We start from the raw sequence: 9,499 nt of genomic DNA, 5'->3' as shown, positions 1-9,499 counted from the left end.
CTACGGCCGTTGGATGGACATCGTACGGTCACTGAAGCTAGAATCATTTATATTGACTAAGTTGACAAAGCCCTTTGTACGCTCCAACTTAGTAGGCCCACAGGTCAGCCTCCGAAAGGGTGCGCCCCAGATGTCAGGGGGAGGAATCATTTTTTGGGCGGCCGAAGCTAAGAATATCCGAGATTGAAGAAGAAGCATGACATCCGTTGGATAGACATCCAACGGCCACTACTGCTAGATCAGTGTGTTGACTATAATAAGTTGACAAAGCCTTGCATACGCGTCAACTTATTTTTTTAGGGGACGCCTCACTTAGTAGGCCCACAAGTGTGTGGCAGAGAACTTATAGCCCATTTGCGTTTTGTAAGAATGTACAGCCCATTTTTGAATTCTAATGGAATTTACAACAGCCCATTTACAATTTGTTAAAAGTACATCCCATTTTCTAGCTAGGACAACGATTAATAATTTCAACCAACCATTGAAGACAGAATTCAATAAAATTTCCCACATTTTGATGGCATCCGAAATATTTTTATCCCAAAATTTCTATTCAGATTAAATATAAATTTGTATTACATAAAAATCCAACGAAACATTGCACGCGCAACAATGAAAATTTAAGATTTTCAAAATCCATAAATAATATTTTATAAACTAATTTCGTGTTTGGTGCATTTTTTAATAGTTACTGCCCAGCTTTTATAATTACATCCCATTTATTATTTTTAAAGCCCATTTTTCTGTTAAGCCTAATGCATCCCTTCTAGGAAAAATTTGCAGCACAGCGGGGCGGAGAATAACAAGTTGACCTTGCCTGGGTATTCCTCAAAAAGATGTATAGCTGGGCTAGCCATTTTCATCTTGAAAAAAGTAGTATCTGGGCTGGATATCTGGCCTGGGCTAGACGGGCCACAGCCCGCCCAGTTAATACCCTGCTCTCCTCTGAATAACAACGAAACCATAGCCAAGAAAAACTCTGAAGTGCTCACGCCTCAAAAACACAAATACTGCTCGAGCTGCTTGGTCCCAGCTATCGGCCGCACCTTGTGCAATTCTCTTGTTTATATTGACTACATAGGTTGACAATGGTGTGGAACCGTGATGTCAGGAAACCAGGAGAGAGCAAAAAAATAGTTATACATAATAAGGAGGCAGTTGCATACGTACGGCTATGGCCCTAGTGGGTTCCTAGTGTCATCCAGTCAAAATAAAGTCATCTCTTGAATCCTCATGTTCGTTGACCATGTTAACAATGCTCGGCGCCACGGCGAGCGCAACAACTCGAAGGACAACGGAGAGGGCCTCGCGGGCCCTACGAAGGTCTGATGCAGCGCCCGCTGCTCATTCAGGAAACCAGGATCATCGAACACCTATGAGCACCTTCGAGAAACTAAGACGGCATGAAACGGTAAGGCCGCGCTTGGGAGCTCTGGTTTATTTCAAACCTATATTAACATACAAGTGTAATTTACTCGTCATCGGAAGGCCCGAGGTTTGTAAGTAAAATCGGTGGGTTATGCGTGTAATTTGAGAGACCAGTGTATATTTTACGAGTATTGCTATATGGACGACATTACTAGACGATACATGCACGACGTGCGTATCATGCCATCCATGGGCAAGGCTGAAACAGCAGCTAACGGCTGGATTAGCAAACGTCCGAGTGTCGTTCAGCTTTTTTATTGTGTGTGAAGTACTTCTGATATTTTACTAGTCAAAATCGACCAACCAAGTGCCTTCGCCCGAGACCATCTGCTTTAATTTACAAGCGTCAGATTTACAAGCGGTTTTGGTTGGAAAACGACGATCCAATCACGGCCTAATACCATGAGTTGGTCGGAAGATCATATGGTTTCACGTCTAACCTACCCGACATGTCGTATAGGCTATGAATGAAACATTAGACAATGAACTTCTTACACACGGAAACAACAGAAGAGGATGATCTTCTTAACAAGCAAATCACTGGCATTAGATCGACATGCAAAACAATACGAAGCATTATTCTCAGGAGGCATGGTGAACATCTCGTGATGCCGCATGCCACAACATTCCAAGCTCAACTTTGCAATCAAACACAAGGCCTGGCATTACATAGACAATATTCAGAACAAACTCTTAACACAGGAATATCTCAGCAGAGTAACTATTTACTTCTAAACTGAACACAGGAATAGGAAAAAACACTCGACGCTGCTCACAGCAAGGGCGTCCCACTCAAAAATATCAAATGCATGTCTTCTGGCTAACATCAATGAGCAAATTTTGACAAGGTTTTCCAATTCGAATATATTAAACTAACATCTTCTTGCTAACATCAATGATTAAACTTTGACAAGCTTTTCCCATTCAAAATATGTAATGCCTATGATCGTGTCATTTCTTAGCTTCTTGTACTGGTTTGGGCACTTTTTGCCCAGGGCACTCCACGTGTTGTTAAGTTGCCAATGGTCTCTGTAGACTAGTCATGTCACCGGTGTCTAATAATACTCTGTAAAGCTTCTCGGTCATTCCTTCTGTAATGTACCGCATCCAGTGACTGCTTCTTTCTGCAAAGTGGAACGACCAGCTGGACCCAGTAACGCAGTAGTTTTCCTTGGACACATTGGCTCCTTTTGTGCAGTTCAACTAAAATCGAAGTCGGAATAAAACCGAGCTTTAATTTTGATATCCCTGTAACCAACAATAGGTATAAGGGAAACAATTACTAAGAAATAACGGTTGATGACTTGTCTTAATGGGAAACAAAGAAGGAGAGGAGCAATTCTCCATTAGTGTGATTCATTCATATTGACTCCTGTTTTAACAGAGGCAAAAAAGGAAACAATTACTTGCCGATAAAGGAGGATGAAACAAAGGGTGACAGAAAGAAGCATCTAACTTATCTTGGATGGAAAACAAAGTAGGATAGTAGCATTTCTAAAACAGTAGCATTGATTCATATTAACAGAGACACTCTCTTGAAACAACATTCATTAAAAAATGTAATTTACTTTTAACAGTGGCATTGCTTCAATTTTCCGGTGGCATTCTAGCAAAATAGTTGTATGGGACATGCTAGCACCATGTGCGTCCACACGTATAAATGGGTGATGCAGAGTATGTAGCCAATCAGCATATCTGTGTTGGTCCCATAATTGTTCTCTTTGAACTTTTTTCCTATGTGAGGGCAGCAAATCTAGTCCTGCACAAACTACCTGACCCACCCCCCCGTTTCTTTCCCTTTTCAACAAAGAGATCGGTTCCTTACAGATGTGTGTACTGGGTTACCCCCCTTTTCCCTTTTCGACCAACAAAGCGGCTGGATAGCCAGTCTATACTACTTTTCCTCCCTCCTTTCCTCATTGAACCACGTCCTAGATTCATGCTCCCACCCCACCGCACCTTTCTTTCCTCTTTGAATCAAGACCTAGATTCAACTACAGATCGAAAAAGATCCACATGCAGCTAGAGCGACGACGGTTTCAAAGAAAATTATACCTTAGGGTCGTCAGGATGTGGCAAGGCGTGCGGCGGGAGGCCGGATCTGCCCACACTACGTACGGCAGCGAGGAAGAAGGGGTCGCTGGCCCTCCCGCACAGGCGCTGGGTGAAAGAGAACGGCGCAGCCGGCAGTGGATTGCCTCCCTCGTCGAAGGCGATAGAGTTAACGCTGCACCTCCTCCCCTTCCCGGAGCGACGGGATATGGACGCCTCCTTCACCAGCTGTGAGGGGGGGATAGACAAGAGGCCAACACAATCTTGTTTAGAACTGGTGAAGAGAGGGTGAGAGACTGTGAATATAGCAAACCCTAGCAAATGAACGCTGAGCCTCCAGCGTGTAACATATATGTATTGCGGCAAGCATGTGGAGAGTGCAAACCCTAGCGAACAAGAGATGAGGCTCCCGCTTATATATATACTAATGTAGTACGGACTGAGCTCTTGTGCCTTCACTCCATCTGCTTTTGGTTGTATGATAGGTGAGCCAGCCATATTTTGGGCCCACTTGTCATAAACCCAAAGGCAGGTGCACTAAGTCAATGAAGTTGCGTCCATATAGTACTCTCGTGTGTATACGACTAATATATAGTGGAGTTGTTTTCTTATTCTCTCCATAACAATCGTTTTAAATTGTGTAAGTACGAAACGAAACTCTTTATTTAATGTACAGAGGGAGTACTACTTCCGATGAACCAATGATCCACGCCCACGCGTCCTGGTCGCACTTCCTGTCCTTCACGTGTGGTACACTACCCTCCCTTAAGTGAACAACCACACATGCGCCAAATTATCGGAAACGTGTGAGAGTGTGTACAAATAAAGAATTTTAATTTCAATTATCGGAAAGGTTTGAGAGTATTGCAAAGTTTGACTTCAGTCAAATCTAATATGTGGAGTAAATAAAAATGGAGGGCTACTACGTCCATCCGGGTTTTTAGTCCACACCATTTTTTAAATCAAAGTTAATAGCTGGACAAATAAAATTATAGGGGATCTGGATACAAGTTGTGAGAAGGATTAGAAATCAATACAAAACTTATGCTCTTAGTACCAACGTCGACCCTTCTTCGAGAAAACATTTGGTTCATAGCCAATTGTGTGATAAAATTGCACCAACATGAAAGACGACTGCGTCTCCAACGCAACCAAGGTGAACTGACGAAGGATATCATCTTTGTGCGTAACAAGCAAAGAGCACTGATGGAAGACAGCTTGTTTTTCATTGAAAATCGATCAGCTTCACCAGCCGACACAACCATGAGGCGCGACCATGAGCATCAATAGTTTGTGGTCTATTTTTTTTGTCCTAGTTTTTTTTTTGTTTCTTGTTGCTATATTATATACTTGTGGGAGCTTAGATGTGATATCCTTAAATAACATCTATATGTGAATTGGACAAACAGATTTTCTAACGTACCAAGAAAGAAAACTCGATCAAAAACACGCCCCCGCTTCCAGGTCACGAGAGTCGTCGCGCACACACACATAGACATAGAGATGCATATCTGTGTTTACGTAAAATTCCATTTCCATCTCCATCTCCAATCATATTTATCCAACTGGCACATTATTCACGTTGTTAATTATATACGTAGCAATATTAACGTACAGCATCTCTTGTTTGCGCACGTCCAGACCGCTGCCACGGCCGGTCCTGACCAACCCGAACCCTCTTCATCACCCGCGCGTGCTTCCCGCCCAAAACGGTCAGTGCCGCATTCATGCCCGGCTAGAGCGGACGCGACCTCTCACTGGCACCGGCATTGAAGCGGCGCGCCGGCCGAGAGAGCGTCGCCCGTGCCGCTTCCGGGTGCACGCGGCTGCTCCGTGTTCAAAGGTCGCAACAGCCAGCTACAACATGCATGTAAAGAGTTTTTGGGAGTCCGTGCTACAGCTAGCTGTCCTCCCCCAACTCGTCAATCTCTTCCAGTAGTGCTAGTAGTACTCCATGGCGCGGTCCATCGACAAGCAGGCAGGAAAGATATCGTATACTCGGTTTCGGGTGAGTGGCATGCCGAGCGACCGTGTGGGGTCGAGCCGTGAAGGAGGGTGAGACACGAACACGACAGACGTGATTTACTATGTGATTTGACTGCTCCTTAGTGGCCCCTACACGTACTCCCCCTACGTGTATGCAACAGTCACACATACACATGGATGCAAAAATGCGCGCGACGCCCTAATGCATGCATGTCCGAGCACACGACGGAACACACACGGTCACGCTAAGTGCTCAACCTACACGTGCATGCACACACATACTCAGTCAGGGTGAGCTAGTGACCGTATAAACACCGAAAAATATATATATTGAGTGCAATGAGCGTATTATGAAGTCCACTGACCGTATTTTAACAAATATACAGTGACAGACAGTGTATTTATCTCGTTTGAAATTAATCCATATTAACCGGAGAGGAGGCAGTATGGACTAGCATTACTTGCACGCGGTGGCTCGTAGGACAAGGAGAAACTTTTGACTAATGCAAGCTCTCCCTCGCTCAGGCGGTGGATGTGCAACAGTTCATTCGGTGTCAGGTTGCCAGAAGCATATACTACTAGTGCTACTATTGTTCGACTTCCCAAATAGGCTAACAACCAAGCGCAAAGTTTACTAATATAGTCTATAAAGGTACGTACTATACTAGTACTAGGAACCGGATGGAGGAGCGTATCGACTCTTATTATAATTTTAAAATGTGATAAAGCAATCTTCAACACATTTGGTTATCTTCGAGGGTTCTCGCATGTGATAATGGAAGTTGATTGCATGGAACACTCACCACAATTCTCGCTTAATTCTGGCTCATATCATGTTACAAATAGTAGCGCTCGATAATATTTCCTCTTTTTTTGTTATTCAGCATGTAAACAGGTCAGCAAACCTTGCGGCGCATCTTCATGCGAAACGTGCTTGCTGCACTTTGAATGTGCCCGAGAGCTGGCTTGATGAAACACCTCGCTTCCTACTTCTTTTTTTGCGGGGTACCTCGCTTCTTAGTGACCAGTGTCCTTGCTGATCGTCCTAAGAATGCTTATATATGAATAAAGCTCTCTCATTTACCCGCAAAAAGGATTGAGCCATATTAACCGGAAAGGAGGGAGTATGGACTAGCACTACTTTTTGGTGTGTCCCGTCAACTCGCAGAATGAGGACAAGCTTGCAGGACAAGGTGAAGCTCACTTACGCCTTTTGACTAATGCAACCTACCCTCGGTGGACATGCATCAGTCCATTCGGTGTCAGATTGTCAGAGGCATACACTGTAGTACTACCTCCGTCCGGGTTTATTGGTCCCTATTGTATTTCGCGCCAAATTTTGACCATAGATTAAACTAACAAAATGTTCACGCATGCCATCAAACATTATATTTTTGAAAATTATGTTCAAATACGAATCCAATGAGATAATTTTTATTGACATTCATCAACATTTTAGACGCGTTGACCGACTGGCCATACACGTACTTGGTTTCGAACCTTCACACTACTCCTCCCTCCGTCACAGTTTACAGGGCGCGCTTCATTATGATGCATTTCTCTCAATGCATTTCCACCACAAGAGAGACTTTAGACACGTTTGGTTTAATGCTCAATTAATTAGGGCGTGGTAACCGCAATCAAGTCCACGATTTTCTCTCCATGTAACTACGGAATGGAGTAAGTGCATGCATGTGTGTACTCGGGGTGGAAGCACTGCATGCATGTGTGTACGCATTATTCCCTCTACTAGTAATAGACGCCGTGCTATAACTACCAATGCTATTTTTCAGGCCGATCGCTAGTCGCCTTGGTCCCACAGATCTTTTTTCTTTTTTCTGAAGCGCGATGTATAAACAGTGACAGATGGAGTAGTATGAGCGGATTCAAAGAAGAGCGTATTAATGGTTGCTTCTTCAGAGCAACTTACAGTGGGAAAGGGGGGCTTACGATTTGACTGCTCATTACTCACTATTAATGCGGTGCAACGACCGGGCTGAGTCTCCCATGCGGTTGTGCACTACCCCCTCGGTTCTTAAATATACTCCGGAGTATATTTGTCTTTCTAGAGATTTCAACGAGTGACTACTCAAATATTTGTCTTTTTAGAGATTTCAAATGGACTGGCACATACCAATGTATATACATATTTTAGAGTGTAGATTCTCTCATTTTGCTTCGTATGTAGTCACTTGTTGAAATCTCTAGAAAGACGAATAGAATATTCAGGAATGGAGGGAGTACACATACGAAGCAAAATGAGTGAATCTACACTCTAAAATATGCCCGTTTGAAATTTGTAAAGAGACAAATATTTAGGAACGAAGGAGTATAATTTTGTGCATGGCACATGGACCTGGATGATGAAGAGGCTTCTGGCAATGCTATCAAGCTTCCATCATTTGTTTACATAATTGACGTACTATACAAATAATTTTCCAGCAAGACATGAAATTGTACAATGGTGTGAGCTTTCAGCTTCTGTTTCGCGTGTCTTGCCATCGATGCTCTTTCGGAAACAATAAAAAACTAACTTCCTTGCTAATGCATGTCAATTATTAGCAGATTAGAGCTAATAATTACATCACAGCTGAAGACAGAGTTGTGAGAAGGTGTTAAATTAAAATTGATCCATGCTTTCATTGGCAGCAACGTCCCCCCAGCTCTGTCTAAATCAACAAGGCATGTTGGGAAAAAAGTAGCTGTCTGGAGCATGCAACATTCCGATCATTTTGTGCAGTTCCACTAAAATATAGCTGAGCATCCCTGTTCCAAAGATATTAAGTGTGATTATGATAATAGAGGACTGCTGATGAAACAATAAACACATAAATAGAAGCCAGTCACCTTTGCAGTTTCTTTAAGACTAACTAGTTGGAGAAGATTAGGCTCGGAGCTGGATGAGGAGGATAGAGCAAAACCAATCTCCCTTTGTGCAGTCGCACTGAAATGTAGAGACGTTGCCCATGTGACATTTTAGTACAACTGCACAAAACACTCTTAAGAAAAAAAGTGATTTGTGCAGTTCACCAAAAGGTCGTAATAGCAACGAGGTGAAATGGATAGCCCTGTTTGCAAAAAAAGAGGTAGAAAGGAAACAATTACTGGCCAATAACAGTTGATGACACATGTGACGACAAAAAAGAAGCATATTCCTTGCCCTAAGGGAATATAACAACACGGTTGTGTTTGTCTAAAACGGTGTGAGGACGAGAATACAATATGGAAAGTACGCTGGACGAGCTACGTTTTGGGCAAAGAACTATGGAAGATCCACATGCAGCGACGTGGGAAGACGGGCACTGGAGCAAGGCCGGAGGGGATACCTGGAGGTCGTCGGGATGTAACTAGGTGAGCGGCAGCGGGCGGAATCTGCGAGCAGGTGGCGTAGGCCCTGCCGCGTTGGAGCTTGGTCAGAGAGAACGGCGTGTACCACATATCAGGACGTGCTGCCTTGGCGCCGTCGAACGGAGAAATGATGCACTTCCTCCCTTTCCCCCGGCGGACGGGATGCGGCCGGATCAGTGACCAACGGTGAGAGAGAGAGAGAGGCCACCGCACTCCCTTTCCCCCGACGGACGGGATGCGGCCGGATAAGTGACCAACGGTGAGAGAGAGAGAGGCCACCGCAGCCTTGTGTGAGATACTCTGAAGAGCGACAAACCAGGCACGCAAGGCTCCATTGTATATAGTGAGCGGACTACCTTTTTCTCCATAAAAATCGTTTTATATTCTGTGTACGTGCCATTGAGCGCTATAACTTTATTTAAAAATAACGCGGCAACGCGTCAAGTCGAACTTTGTTTCGTGCAGACGTGGTACACGACCTCCCTAGGTAAACAACTGCTACAGGCGTTGAAATTAGCACGTGGGCTGCCATTTCGTAAAGAAATGAGCTCCACCGTGTACCCGCGCGGGTGTGGCTGGGCACGAAGCGTGAGTACATGCACGGTGCACCTATTCTCTTCTTGTATACGTACACCACCTATGTGGGGTTGTGTGAGAGAGATACAAACCTAGAGAGATATAGTGT

This window comes from Triticum dicoccoides, chromosome 4B (genome assembly GCF_002162155.2).
Source record: "Triticum dicoccoides isolate Atlit2015 ecotype Zavitan chromosome 4B, WEW_v2.0, whole genome shotgun sequence".
Classification (NCBI taxonomy): Eukaryota; Viridiplantae; Streptophyta; class Magnoliopsida; order Poales; family Poaceae; genus Triticum; species Triticum dicoccoides.
The sequence above is the reverse complement of the archived record's forward strand: the minus strand, read 5'-3'. Positions refer to the sequence as shown.